The 18226-nt window shown below is 39.7% G+C and overlaps 1 long non-coding RNA gene and 1 other non-coding gene across 13 annotated transcripts in view; one reads left to right on the forward strand and one right to left on the reverse strand.

Moving 5' to 3' along the window:
• Window positions 1-18226, reverse strand: part of LOC143443558 (uncharacterized) — a 27764-nt gene continuing 9538 nt past the window's right edge. For 3 of the 12 annotated variants that reach the window (XR_013112662.1, XR_013112658.1, XR_013112661.1), the window contains exons 2-5: window positions 7587-7728; window positions 4206-4317; window positions 3280-3343; window positions 1-1775 (exon numbers count right to left, since the gene is read on the reverse strand). This is a non-coding gene — a long non-coding RNA (uncharacterized LOC143443558). Of the gene's footprint in view, window positions 1776-3279; window positions 3344-4205; window positions 4318-7272; window positions 7351-7586; window positions 7729-17140; window positions 17205-18226 lie in introns of all 12 variants that reach the window. The other 9 variants (XR_013112668.1, XR_013112666.1, XR_013112667.1 and 6 more) reach the window with 5 other exon arrangements.
• On the forward strand, window positions 9869-9928 carry LOC117715920 (U7 small nuclear RNA). The gene has a single exon (XR_004607702.1). It is a non-coding gene; the product is annotated as a U7 small nuclear RNA (small nuclear RNA).

Raw genomic sequence — 18226 nt, forward strand, 5'->3', positions numbered from 1 at the left:
TTTTTTTTAATTTTATTTTATATTTTATTTACATGTAAGATGCCATCCCCTTTTCCCATTTCCCCTCCCTAGAAAACCCCTGTCCCATGCCTCTCCCTTTCCTTTTTGCTTTTATACATTTTTTTAAAATGTTAATCAAAGGATTTATAAGTTTGGTAATGTTCAATCAGAAGCGTAACCCAATACCCAACCTAGATATAAAAACTATCTTTGACTGGTGGAGACATGTGAACATCTGCCTCCATGCCCCCTCTCTCTTTCTCTCTCTCATCACTTAGTTTCTCCTCTCCTTCATCTTCTCTCCTTGCTCCATCTCTTCCTCTCAGTATTCCTTCCCACTTAGCTCCTCCTACATATCACTCTTCCTGTTAAAGTAAAACTTTTCTCTCAAAATACAATTAGAGCATACTTATTCCTAATTGTACCAGTGAGGTACAAGATAATCCTAATACCCAGTCCATAAACACTTACTTTTGATCCTGGCTTTTTTTTTTTTTTTTTTTTTTTTTTTTTTTTTTTTTTTTTTTTTTTTTTTTTTTTTTTTTTTGCTTTAGAATGAATGTCAGCTAAAAAACATCTACTCAGATCTTTTCTCTCAAAGTAAATAGCCAGGATTGGCTATGAGACTATAGGTCTTCAACCCCGTCAGAAATCCAGAATGACCGAGTTAACTGAAGTTATGGGAAGCACTAAACATAGCTTCTAAAACTTAGCCAATTTATAGAGACTGCTGAACACCTGGAAAGCCCCTATACTACCGACCATTGGAGGATCAAATCTTCAGCCTTCTGGCCCAGAGTCATCTGACAGACCTTAGTGATGCAGGATTATTAAGGGCTGATTACTCTGTCTAGGCAGATATAATCAGTCGACTATTCTGCATGTATGTCCTTTTCTGGACAGTAATTTTTCTGTAGATGGAAAGAGGCAATTCTTGCCTAGTGGCTGTCACCACACAACTGGAGTATCTCCAAGGATGCTCAATTTCTTCTTAGAATCCACGACAGGAAGCTGTCAGGAGCAGACAGGTCTCTAATCAGAATGGACATTAATATATAAATATTTGTAGTGTCAATTCTATGAATTTCTGACGTTTTGAAAACCAACTATCCATGTAAGGTAACCTGGACTGTTGTCTGTTCACTCCTCTCAGCTATTTCTAAATAAAATATGAGAAACCTCCTAACAATAAACTCAAAGCCATGAATTTGCTATAGTCCCTTAACTCATAGGTTAACCGTCCCAAATCAGTTAAAAAAGTTAAAGAAGGACTGGGTCTAGGCCTTGTATTCCTAAATGTGTTATACAGGCACAATGCCCATGAGAGTATCAATATTCATCTCATTTTCATAATAATAAGAATCTCGTACCAATGAAAACCTTAAATTTGAAATCAAAGTAAATGTTGTACCATTTAAGAAATTATAACTTCATCTTGATAATAATTATACAGATTTCTACCAATAGGTTATGGCTATGCAATAAGTCCTAGCTAATCCTCCCTGTTCCAACAAAACCACTACTTTTCCCTAGAAAGACAGACCATTATTAACCGCATTAGTCCCCAAGCTCAAGAAATAGGGGCGCTGACTCTTCTTTAACTTCTTTAAGCTGATTACGGCGTTGAGATATTAGAAGAGGGGTAGGGGAAAGAATAAGTTGATAAGCCTCTGATGCTGTGTCTTCACTGAATCCAGATGGAATTGCAGGACATCAGAGGTTTGGGCAGGTCTGCTCAGTATGCTTGATGAGTAGATACACCAAGGCTGTGTATTCTGCAATATACAATTCTCAGAACAAGTTTTGGTATCAAGAAAAAAAAGTTTTCCCCCTAGGGGGCAGACATTTTTTTAAGGATGTTGGTTCTAACAATTTTTCTTTTTTTTTTTTTTTCCTTTTTAAAATTGGTTGTAATATTTACATTTCAGATTTTATCCCCTTATCCCACTTCCTCCCACCACCCAGAAACCTCCTACCCCATCCCCCTCCTCATGCTTCTATGAGGCAGTGACTGCATCTACCCCCCCCCACTATCCCCTCCCCACCCTCACATTCCTCCTCCACTCTGTGTTTATTTTTTTATGGGACTAAGAAATTCCTCTCCCACCTATGCCCGACAAGGCCATCCTCCCCTACATATACCACTGGAGTCTTGGGTTCCTCCCTATGTGTTTCCAGGCTGGTGGTTTAGACCCTGGGGGGCTCTGGTTGTTTGGTATTGTTGCTTTCCTCCTGGGGTCACAAACCCTTTCTGCTCCTTCAGTACTCTCTCTTAAGTTCTCCTTTGGGAAACCCCTGATCATATCAGTGGTTAACTGTGCACATCGTCCTCTGAGTATGTTAGTCTTTGGCAGACCTCTAAGGAGACAGCTGTATCATGTTCCTGACAGTATGCACTTCCAGCCATCCACAACAGTGTTTAGCTTAGGTGGCTGTACATGGGATGAATACCCAGGTGGAATGGTCTCCTGATGGCCCCTCCTTCAGTTTCTGTCCCATGTTTTGTTTCCATATTTGCTCCCTTGAGCATTTTTGTTACTCGTTCTAAGTAGAACTGAGGCATCCCCTCTTGGTCTTCCTTCTTCATGAGCTTCATGTGGTCTGCGGGTTGAGTCTTTGCTATTCCAAGCTTTTGGGCTAACATCCGCTTAACAGTGAGTAAATACCCTGTGTGTTCTTTTGGGATTAGGTTAACTCACTCAAGATGATAATTTCTAGATCCATCCATTTACCAAGAAATTTCTCAAATTCATTATTTTTAATAGCTGAGTAATACTTCATTGTGTAGATGGATGGGATGGAGAGATGGCTCAGTGGTTAAGAGCACTGACTGCTCTTCCAAAGGTCCTGAGTTCAATTCCCAGAAACCACATGGTGGGTCACAACCATCTGTAATAGAATCTTATTGTTCTTGATGAAGACATAGGTTCCATTCCCAGAACCTGTGATGCCAGCACAAACCCCATGTAACTCTCCAACATGTGACAACCTCATCTGGCCTTCTGGGGAGCCCTCAGGTATTTGGTATACGGGTAAATAAAAGTAAATTCTTAGGATAAAAGTGTCTAATTCTATCTTCTATGAATCTACCTATGATTATTTTAGACTTCAGGAAATTCTGTTTTTAGTGCAGTCTCACTCCATATCCAATCTTGGCCATGAATATTGTATTACATATATTCTAAATCTGGCTTTATTTCCATCCTCTTATTACATTGAGTGAAATGTGTCTCTTTAGGGTCATATGTTGTATGTACTTAATCATTTCACACTACTTACCACTTGATCAAGCTGCTTGGTTGAGCTGTATGCTTTTCTAAATTATTATCCATGGTGTTTACCACTAGAACACAGATAAAAATAACTCAGATGAACAAGAACACAAGAACAATGAACAATGCTAAAATTTCTAATCATTTCAACCAGAGCAAACAAATCACTAACAAATGATTCATATGTATTTCTTGTTGAACTCATGAAATTATATAATGCTAAACTAGGATTACAAAGGTGTAAATAACTATAAATATGATCGTCATCTGTGGCCTATTTGGCATGACAATCATCTCAATGTTCTGTAGCTTTAAACACAGTGCTTCATCTGTGTCATGTGATTAAATTAGATATCTCCATAGGTCAAGTGTCAGAAGACATTTGCCCTGGCTGACTTTCAAAATCTTTGACTCTTGAGTTATCACCTAAGAGCCAGCTGGCAAAACAGTTTTTATCACCTTGTTTACATGGACATCTGACATAGTTGGAAGGTACAACAAGACTGGGCTTCTGTGCAGCTCTGTGCACTCCCATGTGCATTCTGCTAAGTAAGCTGAGTTCAACCCAAGTTCAAAGGTGGGGAGTTTCAAGTCACATTACAAAGGGCATGAATATAAGGAAAGATGTGGAACTAGGACTTTTGTTTAATTTCTATCATATATAACTTTAATAATTTTTAGTTTTGTACTAATCTCCAGATAGTTTGTATAGAAAAGTCATTTAGGACTAAATGGCCTCAGAAGTATTTTCTTGCTAGGAGGGGTGGTCTATAGCTATAATCCCAGCATCTTAGAAGTAGAGGCCCAAGGAACAGAATTTTAAGGTCAAATTGAGCTGTATAATGAATTTGAGGCCAGCCCAGGTTATATAAGACCCTCTCTCAAACAACAAAACACTCCCAATACCTATGTCAAATAAGATGATTCTCATACCTGTGTGACTTCTGCTTTCCCTGTGGTGGTGCTGTGTCTGTAGAAGGTCTGTAGACAGGAGGATAATAGGGGCTACTCCCAGCCTACTTCCAGAATCAATGAGAGACCCTGTCTTAAAGAATAAAACGGAGAGATGATCAAAAATGGACATCACACACCTTCTTTTTCTGTTCTCCCAGACATGTGCATTTGATGATTGTGGACACACACAGACACAGACAGGAACAGGATTTCAGTCAATGAAATATGTTTCATTTATTTTGAAAATGTTTTTCCTATAGGATGCGCCTGAGTTTTGGTGAACATGTAAGACATGAAGTGGAACATGTCTTAGAGACTTGTAACAAAAGAGGAAAAGTTGGGATGCTTTAAATGCTTTTGAATTCTAAACTACAGCTGTATTCTCAATTACATCCAAAACCAGGTCCATTGAACCTTGTGATTACAATGCATAAGTACGGCTTTGGAAGCCCAGTACTTAGACAAGTTTCTTGTCTATGCAAAAGCTCAAACTTGAGTCAGCAGCATTCTCTCTTGCTTCAATCCTATACTTAACTCCCAACATTTTTTTTTTTCCAAATCTGTCTTATCTTTTTTTCTCCTTTGTTTGTTTGTTTGTTTTAGAGATGGTTTCTCTGAGTAGCCCTGGCTATTCTGGCTGAAACTCACTGTGTAGATCAGGTTGGCCTTGAACTCTGAGATTCTCCTGCATCTGAATGTTAAGTGCTGAGATTAAAGTTATGAGCCACCAATGGCTGTGTGTTGACTCTTTTTATTCTGAATGATTTGAAATAAAAATTAAACAAAACCCCTCACTTCATTATATATTCTAAAATAAATTTTATATCTGAATTTTCTGAGTTTTAATGAAATATCTGTTAGATATTTTGAAACACGTTCCCCCATTCCACAGTCTAGTCACAGTTTAGACTTGGACTTGATATTTGGAAATCACCAATTCTTTCCTTTCACCTAATGGGGTTTGTGTGTGTGTGTGTGTGTGTGTGTGTGTGTGTGTGTGTGTGTGTGTGAGAAAGAGAGAGAGAGAGAGAGAGAGAGAGAGAGAGAGAGAGAGAGAGAGAGAGAGAGAATAAAGAACTACATTTGAATGTTCAAGTCATGAAGGTATATGCTTGAGTCATTGTTTTAGGAAAAGGTGGTTTTTGTTTGATGATAAGATTGGCTACACCCAGTGGAACCAGTTTTGACCACAATGTCTAGCTCTGGCCCTCTATTCAAACCTAAACCTCATTCCAAGATACCAAAGATGGACTTGGAAGAGTCACTGGATTTATGCCCAAGTTCCTAATGTGACCTCAATGAATAGATCTCTTTGTCTATTGTTCATTTTATTGTCTTAATAAGAATGGGCAAACAAATCTGGCTTGTTCTCAGATTCCGAACCCCAATAATTCCAGAAACAGCATCTGTTTACAAAGAAGACAGACTAAATGGCTAGTGTGGCCCACCTTTAATCCCTCACAATGAGTCTCTGCTACCAATATTATGTCCCCTTTCAGCTATGGAAGGTCTGTGGTTTCTGAAAGCTCTGAGACATTTTTGTGTTTGAGTTCCATTTGTTATCTCTACTTTTTCTGAAGACTTGAGATAAAAAGCATTAATTTTAATAAAGAACAAATATTTATAAAAACACTTGAATTATTTATTCATTCATCTGTTAATGGACAGTTAGGCTGATCCTATTTTTTTATTGTTGTTCAGAGCATCTGTAACATGGGTGTGCAGGTATCTCTGTGGTGGGCTGTGAAGTCCTCTGGCTATATGGTCAGGAAAGGTAAAGCAGGGTCATATGGTAACTCTGTTTGCTTTTACTGTGCTCAGTCTTTGCTTCTTCCATATAGCCAATAGTGAGAGTTTTAAGACAACAAGAACTTTGCTGCCTTACTCATGGTTCAGTGATAGTCAGTGTTTGGCAGATGTGTTGGGGGTAGGTCTGTGCTGCTATGTATTCAAATGCTAAATTCTATTCTCCAAGATCTGGTTGCTCCAAGATGAGCAAATTCTCATGTACACTAGCTTTTGTTGTATAAACCTTGCTCCCCAATTTAAAACTATTAAATAAAGGTGGCTACAGCCAATTACTGAAGGGAAGAGAGGTAGGCAGGTTTACAGTTACCTAGCTGGGGGTCACTGGTAGGGACCATGAGGATAAAAAGAGAAGGAGAAAAGAGAGTAAAAGAAGAAGAAGATGGTGAGAACAGGAGGTCTCCATTAGATATGATGGGCCAGGAGCTCATGCCTGAGTGAAATGTCTGCCCTGACCCTGGCCTCCTGCCCCAGGACAGACTGTTGGAGCAGAAATAACCCAGGGACACTTGAAAAATCATTATCTGGGGATCACAGCTGGGGAATTAACAGTCTAGCCATTAGAAAATTAGATTATGGGTAATCTCCCAGTAATTGCACAAAGGCTAAATAAATAAATAAATAAATAAATAATAGTCTGAGTTTCATTCATTTTGAAGCAAGGCAGATATAGGTATAATTCAATTTATTTTACAGACATGTTGTACACACTTGATAAAAGACTTCAAGCTGGTTATGGTGGCTCATCACTGTGATCCTAGTTCCTAGATGATGAAACACAACAAGTATTACTGTGAATTTCAGGAGAGCCTGGATTTCACAGCAGGCTGTAGGACATCTTGTGCTCCACATTGTGACTGTTTGGGGTGAGGAAATAAAAGGGAAAGATTGCATGCATATTCAAGTGAGGCAACAATATTGTTTTGCACATTGTTGCACAACACTTTTGTGCTTGTTAGGATTTTGTCAACTTGACAGTCATCTGGGAAGAGGAAACCTCATCTGAGAAAATGCCTCCATCAGATTGACCTATGCGCAAATCTGTAGAACAGATTCTTGATTGATAATTGTAGGAGGGTACAGCCTATTTGGGGCAGTGCCACCCGAAATCAAGCAGATGATCTTGGGTTATGTAAGAAAGATGGTTGAGCAAAACATGAGGAACAAGTCAGTAAAGCAGCACTCCTCCATGTTTCTAATACAATTCCTGCTTCCAGGTTTAGTTCTGGCCTTTGCTTACCTCACCAATGGCCTTGATTGGGATACACAAGCCAAATACACCCTTTCCTACCCAGGTTGCTTTTGGTCATGGTGTTTTCTACAGAAAAGAAACTAGTTTAAGAGTCATGATTCACCAAAGAATGATACTCTGGATTCAAATTGTATGTAAACACAAAGAGTGTTTTATTCTGCAGAAGTCCAGTATCTGGGATTTCCCATCACCAAGACAGAGACACAACAAAGTGAGCCTGCAGGCCTCATTTAAAGCACATTAGGGAATTCCAGGGTAGGTATGCTAATGTGTTGAGTGTATCTTTAAGGACATTCCATTACCTGGGTGTGAGTGCTGGAAACTTGCTGGGGAGGTCTGGAAACTGTTGCTGAGGAAGTAGTTGAGCAAGTCTGGAAATTGCTGCTGACCCATTGTCCTTGCCTCAGGTCAGGTGGCAGGGAACCTTCTGAGGCCTGGACTTACCTGGAATTACCCAGTTTTTAGAAACAGAGATTTAGGCCTAGTATTTTTAGTTGCCAATTTGAGCCTGTCATGGAATTAGCCTAGCCTTCTCACTAGAATGACTTTGTTCTGTAAATCTTTGGTAGCTTTCACCTTATTAATCCCATTCTTAAGAATTTTTGTAAATATCTGGGCATTTTAAGAATAAGTTGATTTTACAAATGGCCACTTTTCTACAAAATGAGTTTTTGCCTTGTAAAATCTCCATAGCTCCTGAAGAGTGTTGGGAATCTGATAGCCTGGACAGTAGCTAAAGGGAAGTAAACTGCTCCCTTTGTTACTGTCAGGAAATTGCTCTGCAGAGTGGTGCATGGATTAGAGGTTGACATCCATTTGGATGACAGACATCCCTGCCATTTAGTGTCTGTGGGAAAGAGATTCATCTTTCCAACTGAGATGAATAACCGTGACTTTCAACCTGACAGAATCTAGAATGTCCAAAGATAGAAAGATGTACCTGTGAAGAATTATCTAGGTTAATTGAGGTGTTAAGACTCACTCCAGGTTAAAACAGACCATTACCCTAATGCATACATACAAAGACCTTAGCAAAGTACCCCAAATTCAGTCCCACCATGCATCCACATATTATATAGCAAGATGAAGTGGATAAGATGAAGTGGGATTTCTCCCAGGTAGGCATGTTTAATGTAGCTGGAAGAATTTGATTGTTCTTATGATGAAGAAACAATGAATGTATGGAGTGATAGAATAGGGACCTAATGTAATCATTACCCATTGTATAAATATATTGGAACATGATACCACATCACATGTATCATTATGAGTCAGTTAAAAACATAAAACTGCAAAAATGAAATCAGTTAATGCAGTTTAACACACTAGTTGTCTAAAAAGATAAATAACACTGCAAAAATGAAATCAATCAATCCAGTTTAACACACTAGTTGTCTAAAAACATGAATAACACACCAAATTAATAGATGAAAACTAAGAATAGAGTCTGGAAGTGACTTTGACTTGATAAAGAGCATCCATGAAACACCAACAATAGCACCATATACCATGGTGAGTAACACAAAGCTCTCCCATTAAGATTGGGAACCAGAAAAAGATTTCAGCAGTAAGATAAATGCAGTAAGAAAAATGCAGTAAGATAATGCATTGCTTATCCAATTCATTGCTGTGACAAAATAGCTGTCAGAAGCAACTAGGAAAAAGATCTATTTGGGTGCACATTTTTATAAAGGTTCCAATATATCAAGTCAGGGAAGAATGTACTTCTTACCTCTAGATAACGTAAATTTTTTACTTATATTGCCTTCCTGCTATGACTGAGGCACAATGATTATAAGACATAGGCCACTGGAGGCATAGCAGCCACATCCACATTGAGCTTGTACAGTATGTATATACTGTATGTATATACAGTGTTTATATACTGTGTATATATATATATATACACACACACACACAGTGCCAGGTCCTGAATGACTACAGCAGAGATGTTGTGACAAAGTTCCTATCCCTGGAGCAGGATGTGGACCTACATGAGTATTGATGGTTGCTGTAGGTGTAAGTCTTATTTGTATAATAATGAATATATTTTACTTTATGTTCCTTCTTCAGGGGAATGTCCTCTCTGCTAAGGGTAATGACTCCATGATAATCATAGCCAGTACAATTCTGGGAAATGTAAATGTACCTCTGTGATGTTGGGACTTTCAGGACATCCCTTAAGGCTGTGGGAAAGAACTTTGAAAACATGAGATCAAAAATATATAAACAATATTTCTCAACTATGTAAAATATATGGTGCAATAAGAATTATAAGAGGCTTCATGGACCTAAAAGAACAGAGGCAGCTGCACTGGTGAACCAGCTTGTGAGAAAGATGTTAAGGAAGGAGATAAAGAGATTTAGAAAGTAGTCATCTCAGGGCAAGATCCCACCCAGCTAAGCTTATTGTTTGTGCTTACAAAGCAGGCAGATTTTTTTTTAGTTCAAGGTTAGCCTGGGACTGAGGGAGTTTAAGTCATAAAATGATGATTTGTGGGATAATCAAAAGGGAGCCTGGGGTAAATGACTGAGTTAATATGTAAAGAAAAGACTGGGCTTTGGTCTGCAAGACAAAGCTACTTAGAGAGAGCTGCTTTATAATTTTTCTAGCAGGGTTTCTGACTTTGGTTGGAAAACCCAAGAGCTATCTATAGGTCTATCTCTGGCAAACAGCTGTTTCAAGCAGAGAACTATCTTGAATAGGAATCTAATTAGAGAGCTGTCTTGAGCAGACTACAGAGCTGTCTGTCAGCTTGTACCCATCACTGACTTTGAGTTTTTTCTTCCTCTGTCCCCAAACACCCTTGTTGTGGATAAGCCCTGGGGTTGCTCATATTTTGATGCTAATTCTACTATTCTGGGAGGGGCTGTAAATGAGGAGTGAGTACTCAGGTGACTTGTGAACCATCTCCTAATGAACGAAGCAGCCAATCACTGGTCGAGTAGGAGGGACTTCTGGGTTGGTTAGGAGAAGAGAGGAAGCAGGAGAGATATAGTTTGTTTTTGTTGTTGTTGTTGTTTTGTTTGGGGTTTTTTTGGATAGGATAGCAAGAGGGCAAGATGTAGCTACTAGTGACTCCCAGCTTATGGAGAATTCATTAGGATTTGCCACCAGAGGATTTAGATTTAATATGGCTTACAAGATTAGCATTACAGTTGTTGAGCCCAGATATTGAGTTACCATTGTTTCTGAACTAAGTTTGTGTGGTGTTTTTCTTCACATGGCTGCTCGAGTGGGTTCCAGAGAAAATGGTATGGTTGCAAAGTGTGGGTTTGCCTTGTGTGCACCACAAAGGCAGCAGGGGTTTTGAAGCATGGGGTTGGCATGAAAGTGACCTGCCAGTGGCTACTTAGCAAGCTAGGTGGAGGGATTTAGGGAGCTCCTGGCCAGAGAGTCTGCCAAGATGAGAACACCCCACCAGTTCTGGGCATAGCGCAGGAACTTATCATACTTTTTAAATATTTCCTGTAACACACACTTCCTCAGGATCTCCTCTCAGAGGCTGGTCCTTGGCAATACAGTAAATGTATAAGCCAGTGATAATGTGTCTATTACAATTACAAAGTGCTGAATACTATATAAAACTGTGTGTGCTATGCATTCATCTAAATAGCTGTGCAGAACTAAAACATCTGGATTGATGATTTCTTTGAATCAGTTAATGCTTGTCTTACCAGCTCTCAGAAAACCTTAAAGAAATTCAGATCAATTGTTTTGTTGATGCAATTATTGAAAATTAAAGAGGACTATGTTCCTTGACTACTGCTAACAGTGGGATTCTGTGCCCTCATCCAGGAACAATGTTTCTTCTGCACCAACAAATCCAAACTGGCTTGAGACTTAAGGACCAAAGATTTACATCAGAGGAAAAAAAAAAAATAACAAGCTTCCTCCTATGAATGAGCTTTGGGTTTCCTCCACTCAGGCTCCTCCCCTTCATCACACCTTTCCTCTTTATTTTTCTCATACTTAAATATTCATCCTGTCTTTTAGACTTTTTAATGAAGTTCCTTCTGGATTGAATCACCACCATTGCTAGGTCCTCACTCGACAATGGCTACCTTGGCTAGGTTCTCCACGTTGGTTTCATCTTACTAACTAAAGCACTCTGTCTAATTAACTGTTCTTAAAGATTTCTCCAGAAGTACATGACAGCAGTCTCTGGATCCACACAGCTATTCTGGTTAAAACTCTACCCCTGTTTGCATAAAGTCAATCTGACCTATGAACCCTTCGACCCTGGGACAGAGCCAACCTGCCCCTCACTCCATTATTCTTCTCTCACAAAAAGCACCAATGAGAGGATAAATTGCCTGCTTCCTTTTATCTGATCTCAGGATCTGGAATGAAAGTTGATAACCTAGAACAAGAAATCTCAGATGAGCTAAGAAACTCATGACTCAGCAAAAGCATAAGAAAACCTGCCCTAGGGAAAAAAAAAAAACATAGTAACAAAATACCAGCTGTCATCATCCATCCCTGACAGTAAAGAACACGACTAAAACTTTCCTCTCCTTGAGAGGAGCCTGGGCACTTGGTCTCTATTTCTGTAGGAACTGCTGTCCTTCATTGCTCTGATTAAAGGACAGTCTGCTTCAATCCTGATTTAACACATACACCACCATGATAATCTTTACTGCAACATGGGTGTACAGACTTATATAATAATTTGTTGATTTGTTTACTTGTTTATAAGTTTGTTTATTTGATATCTACCATGATGTTTGGCAAAGAGGAAGCTGGAAAGGCAAGCATGGGTGCTGAGAACTGAACCTACTCCTTTTGGTTGGAAGCTTTAGCCTTTGACAGCTTGGCCATCTTTCCAGCCCCCATTTCATTCAAGGATTTTTATTAGAGTAGCTGGTGACATAAACTGTAGAGACTAAAAGAAGATATTGCAAGATATCCTCAGCAGGGTCAAGTGTTTATTTTTAACATATTATTAAAATGCTACAAAAGGTAACATGCTAAATTGTATGTTCAGAAAACTCATTGATATCTTTTTCTAATGGGACATACTATAGTTTTATGTGATAAATTTTCACTATATTGGAAAAAATGGATGTCACCTGTTTTTACATGGACTGACAGTGAGAAGATAACCTTATTTTGCCATAGCATTGATGTATCCTATTTCCCATGGCCAACACCCAGCCCACACCTATGTTGATTTAACATTAAGTCTGATATTGACTTACTGGTTTGTGTGTGTGTGTGTGTGTGTGTGTGTGTGTGTGTGTGTGTGTGTGTGTGACATGGATTCTGGTTTAGTTGTCAGAGAAATATCCACTTGCCATTTAAAATGCAAATACTTACTTTCAATGGTTTTTCAAGCCTGTCATCTCTGGGTTCCATTGTTTGAGTGTTATACCTCATGTAGTTAAAATTATTTTAAAGAAAAGAAGAGATGAATGCTTTGTAACTGCTATGGTCATGATTATTAGAGAAACTGTGTGTGGGTTCTTTACGATCACCATCAGCAGCAGAATAACCATCCATGTGAAGCATGAAAGTCTAGTTCAGCATAACTCAGTAACTAGTGATGGTTCATACTTCTGGAGTCTGACACCAGGAAGATTATTTTTAAATTAGATTATTTAAACACAGCACAATTTTAGACAAAAGGTTCCTGGTGGCAATTAACTCAGCCCTTCATGCACAATAAAGCTTAAGATATGACAACATTGAAACTCTTTTTAAAGTAATTGTGAGTTCTTTCATAAAGATGGGTTTTATATATTGACTACCTGTGAATATATAGGGATTGGAGAATGTCTGGTGTGGTTGTGGTCATTCATACAGCACAGAGGTCTATTAACCACTTCTGCTCCCATTTGTAAAGCATGTGTGACATCTCCCATAAGGATGAGTTGTTTTGACTGAGAAACAATTGTCAAGATAAGGAAGATTCTGGGGAAGCCATGTGTGGCCCCACAGATAGCATAGAGATCACCAGGTTATTAACCACATCCCTGACCAGCCTTCTGTGTAGAAAATAGGTTTATACATCCCTTCCTTTGAAGGGACAAGTCTGCATGTTTAACATTCCTGGTTCCCCTAGTTTTATCTGTGAACACAAGAACCTCTGTGCCCACTATGATAACAGTATTATCATAGGCAGATCAAAAAAGCCCAATGATATTTTTATTATCTTGTGTTCTGGGTTTCTTTAAAGACTTTTGTCTCCCATAGCCTACGTTTGTCCTGGATCTTCCAGCTACTACCTCCCAAGTGCAGGATTGTAGGTGTTGTGCCTCCGTGTTCTTCTAGGACTCTGTTCTTTAACCAGCGCTAGTACTACAGCCTTAGAACCTCACATAAGATGTCACTTTTCACACAAATTTTAAATCCATTCACTACATTGGCAGGCAGAAATGGAGACTGGGGCCAGTTCTTGAAACAGGTCCTAACAGCTTTTTCACACAACTATTTTATTCAAAAGGGAAAGATCATATTTCATATATTTTTTCTAAGGATCATCTTTAGGGCCTGGGAAGATGGCTCAGTCAGAAAAGAGCTTGCCAAATAAGTGTGAGAATATGAATTCTGTCCTTCATAAACTACATAAGAAAGCTGGGCCTGGTAACATGAGCTGTAAACTGAGTTTCAGATAGATAGATACTGGTGGCTCCTTGGAACTTGCTGGTCAGTTAGCCTAACTTAATCTGTGAGCTCCAGATTCAGTGAGAGAAAACACACACACAGACACACACAGACTCACACAGACACACAAACACACACACAAACTACAGAGATCAAGATCTTTCTTCTGAGGACAAGATATTGAACATGGTTCCAAGATGAATTAACTAGTGCTAGGTATCATATCTCATTCTCTCTCTCTCTCTCTCTCTCTCTCTCTCTCTCTCTCTCTCTCTTTCCCTTTCCCTTCCCTCCCCCCTCTCTCCTAGACAAGTTTTCTCAGTGTAGCCTTCACTGTTCTGGAACTTGTTGTATAGACCAGGTTGGGCTTGAACTTACAGAGATCCATCTGCCTCTGCCTCTGCCTCTGCCTCTGCCTCTGCCTCTGCCTCTGCCTCTGCCTCTGCCTCTGCCTCTGCCTCTGCCTCTGCCTCTGCCTCTGCCTCTGCCTCTGCCTCTGCCTCTGCCTCTGCCTCTGCCTCTGCCTCTGCCTCTGCCTCTGCCTCTGCCTCTGCCTCTGCCTCTGCCTCTGCCTCTGCCTCTGCCTCTGCCTCTGCCTCTGCCTCTGCCTCTGCCTCTGCCTCTGCCTCTGCCTCTGCCTCTGCCTCTGCCTCTGCCTCTGCCTCTGCCTCTGCCTCTGCCTCTGCCTCTGCCTCTGCCTCTGCCTCTGCCTCTGCCTCTGCCTCCCAAATGCTAGGATTAAAGATGTGTACCACTTCTTTTCTTCTAAAGGATATTTAGAGCTAATTGGATATCCAGATTTCTTATTTCTGGAGAGAAATGCATTGCATATACTTGCATTTCTTCTTTGCCACAAGTTCTGCAGAGAAATGAAACACAAAGAACCAAAAAAATTCTTGGGTGAATGAAGCAACTGGTCTGTTTCAGATCCTCATGCTGCCTCAAAATAAAACCAAACACCCCAAACCCTCAACCCACAACTCCAGGATTCTGGCTGACTGTGGAGTTTGGAGAGGATGTTGGGGATGTGTGTGTGGAAAGTTGGGCAGTAAGGGAGATAAAGTAGGAGGGGTAACCTAGAATATTTAAGGAGTTCTATACTTCTTTTTTTCCTTCTTTTCTTTCTTTCTTATAAAGAGTTGGCAGCTTTCTTTCAAAACTATAACCAAGAAAAAATAATGAGTAAGTTACAGTTTTTTTTTTTTTTTTTTTTTTTTTTTTTTTAAGGAGATGGACTAGGATGATGGATTAAACCTGATTTAAAAGGAGATGGATTCAGGGTTTAAAAATTCTTGCCACATTAGCTTGATCATCTGATCTGGATCCCAGTAACCCAAGGCAGCAGTAGAAAACAGAAACAGACTCTTGTGACAACATGACCCCTACACTTACGCCATGGCATAGCTGTGCCCCCCTCAAGTAATAAAGTAATGTTTCAATGGACCAAATGGGTAACTCTCCAATGTTTCAAATAGATGAATGTGACTATTGGATATAATTTTTTATTATACAGTAAAATCTGTTTGTTTTTTTTTTCTTCTTCTTCTTCCTGGAATAAAGTTGGTGCTCAACACCACTGATTTGCTATAGCTTCTAAGAGTCAAGGAGACTTTTGGCCCGGATACTGGTGGCTCGAGCAGTCTCCCAGCAGATCTGCTCCCCTCTGGGAACTGAGTTTGGAGGCACCCGAGGGAGGGCACAGATCACAGAGCAGAAGGTAGGAGAACCCACCCACAGCCCCAGGCCTTAGAAGCACATCTGGCAGTAAAGAGCCCCCCAGAGGGCACCTGGCAGCCAGACCTTGCCCCTGCAGAGAACCACTCCCCTTCTGCCTCTGGCCCAGATACCAGTGGCTCCAGCAGTCTCCCAGCTGATCTGCTCCCCTCTGGAAACTGAGTCTGGAGGCACCCTAAGAAAGGCACAGACTGCAGAGCTGCAGAGGCACCCAAGAGAGGTGAAAGACTGTAGAGCTGCAGGGATCCTAGTGAGGACACAGCCCTCAGAGCAGCAGAGCAGGGGACACCATATCCCGAAGCATCCTAGAGGAGCAACTACATTCAGAACAGCAAATACCTAGCTGGTCTACCACTGTGGAGACTTTATATCCTGAAACATCCTAGAAGAGCCACTGAACCCAGAGCAGCTGGAGCTCAGGATCATAGAGTCATCCGTACCCCGAGGAGTTCTGATACAACCAAGATTACTGGAAAGGCAGACTCCACTCAGAACCAGTGAGTGCAAGTAGAACCACAGCTAACCAAATGGCAAAAGGCAAGCGCAGGAATGTAAACAACAGAAACCAAAGCTACTTGGCATCACCAGAACCCAGTTCCCCCACCATAACAAGTCCTGAACACCACATCACACCAGAAAAGCAGGACCCAGAATTAAAATCACTTCTCATGATGATGTTAGAGGACTTTAAGAAGGTCATAAATAACAATAACACTCTCAAAGAATTTGAGGAGAACACAGGTAAACAAGTAGAAGCCCTTAAAGAAATGCAAGAAAACACAACCAAACAGATGAAGGAATTAAACAAGACTGTCCAGGATCTAAAAATGGAAGTAGAAGCAATAAAGAAATCTCAAAAGAAGACTACTCTGGAGATAGAAAACCTAAGAAAAAGACCAGAGGTCATAGATGCAAGCATTACCAACAGAATACTAGAGATAGAAGAGAGAATCTCATGTGCAGAAGACACCATGGAAAACATTGGCACAACTGTCAAAGAAAATGCAAAATGCAAAAAGCTCCTAACCCAAAACATCCAGGAAATCCAATGAGAAGACCAAACCTAAGGATAATAGGTATAGATGAGGGTGAAGACTCCCAACTTAAAGGGCCAGTAAGTATCTTCAACAAAATTATAGAGGAAAACTTCCCTAACCTAAAGAAAGAGATGTCCTTAAATATACAAGAAGCCTACAGAACCCCAAATAGACTAGACCAGAAAAGAAATACCTCTGGTCACATAATAATCAAAACATCAAATATACAAAACAAAGAAAAAATACTAAAAGCAGTAAGGGAAAAAGGTAAAGTAACATATATAGGCAGACCTATAAGAATTAAAACAGACTTCTCACCAGAGACTATAAAAGCCAGAAGATCCTGGACTGATATCATACAGACCCTAAGAGAACACAAATGCCAGCCCAGACTACTTTACCCAGCAAAACTCTCAATCAACATTGATTAAGAAACCAAAATATTCCATGACAAATCCAAATTTACACAATATCTTACCACAAATCCAGCCCTTCAAAGGATAATTGGTGGAAAACTCCAAAACAAGGAGGGAAACTACAACCTAGAAAAAGGAAGAAAGTAATCTTCTAACAACTCTAAAAGAAGGTAGCTATACAAACATAACACCACCACCAAAAACAAAAATAACAGGAAACAACATTCATTTTTCCTTAATATCTGTTAATATCAATGGACTCAATTCTACAATAAAAAGACATAGACTATCAGATTGGATACGTAAACAGGACCCAACATTTTGCTGCATACAGGAAACACACCTTTGTGAAAAAGACAGCCACTACCTCAGAGTAAAAGGCTGGAAAACAATCTTCCAAGCAAATGGCCCCAAGAAACAAGCTGGAGTAGCTATTCTAGTATTAAATAAAATTGTTTTTCAACCAAAAGTAACCAAAAAAGATAAAGAAGGACACTTCACATTCATCAGAGGAAAAATGTACCAAGAGGAACTTGCAATTCTGAACATCTATGGTCCAAATGCAAGGGCACCCACATACATAAGAGAAACTTTACTAAAGCTTAAAGCATACATTGCACCTCACACTATAATAGTGGGATATATCAATACCCCACTCTCAGCTATGGACAGATCGTGGAAACAGAACCTAAACCTAGACACAATGAAACTAACAGAAGTTATGAACCAATTGGACTTAACTGACATCAATAGAACATTCCATCCTAAAACAAAAGAATATACCTTTTTCTCAGCACCTCATGGTACTTTCTCCAAAATAGACCATATAATTGGTCACAATACAGGCCTCAACAGATACAAAAAGATTGAAATAATCCCTTGTACCCTATCAGACCACCATGGACTAAGACTTGTCTTTGTCTTGGACAAAAACAACGGAAAGCCCACATACACATGGAAACTGAACAATGCTTTACTCAATGATAACTTGGTCAAGGAAGAAATAAAGAAAGAAATTAAAGACTTTTTAGATTTAAATGAAAATGAGGACACATCATATCAAAATTTGTGAGACTCCATGAAAGCAGTACTAAGAGGAAAAATCATAGCTCTAAGTGCCCACAAAAATAAAATGGAAAGAATGTACA

The sequence above is a fragment of the Arvicanthis niloticus genome, chromosome 9 (assembly GCF_011762505.2).
Source record: "Arvicanthis niloticus isolate mArvNil1 chromosome 9, mArvNil1.pat.X, whole genome shotgun sequence".
Taxonomy (NCBI): Eukaryota; Metazoa; Chordata; class Mammalia; order Rodentia; family Muridae; genus Arvicanthis; species Arvicanthis niloticus.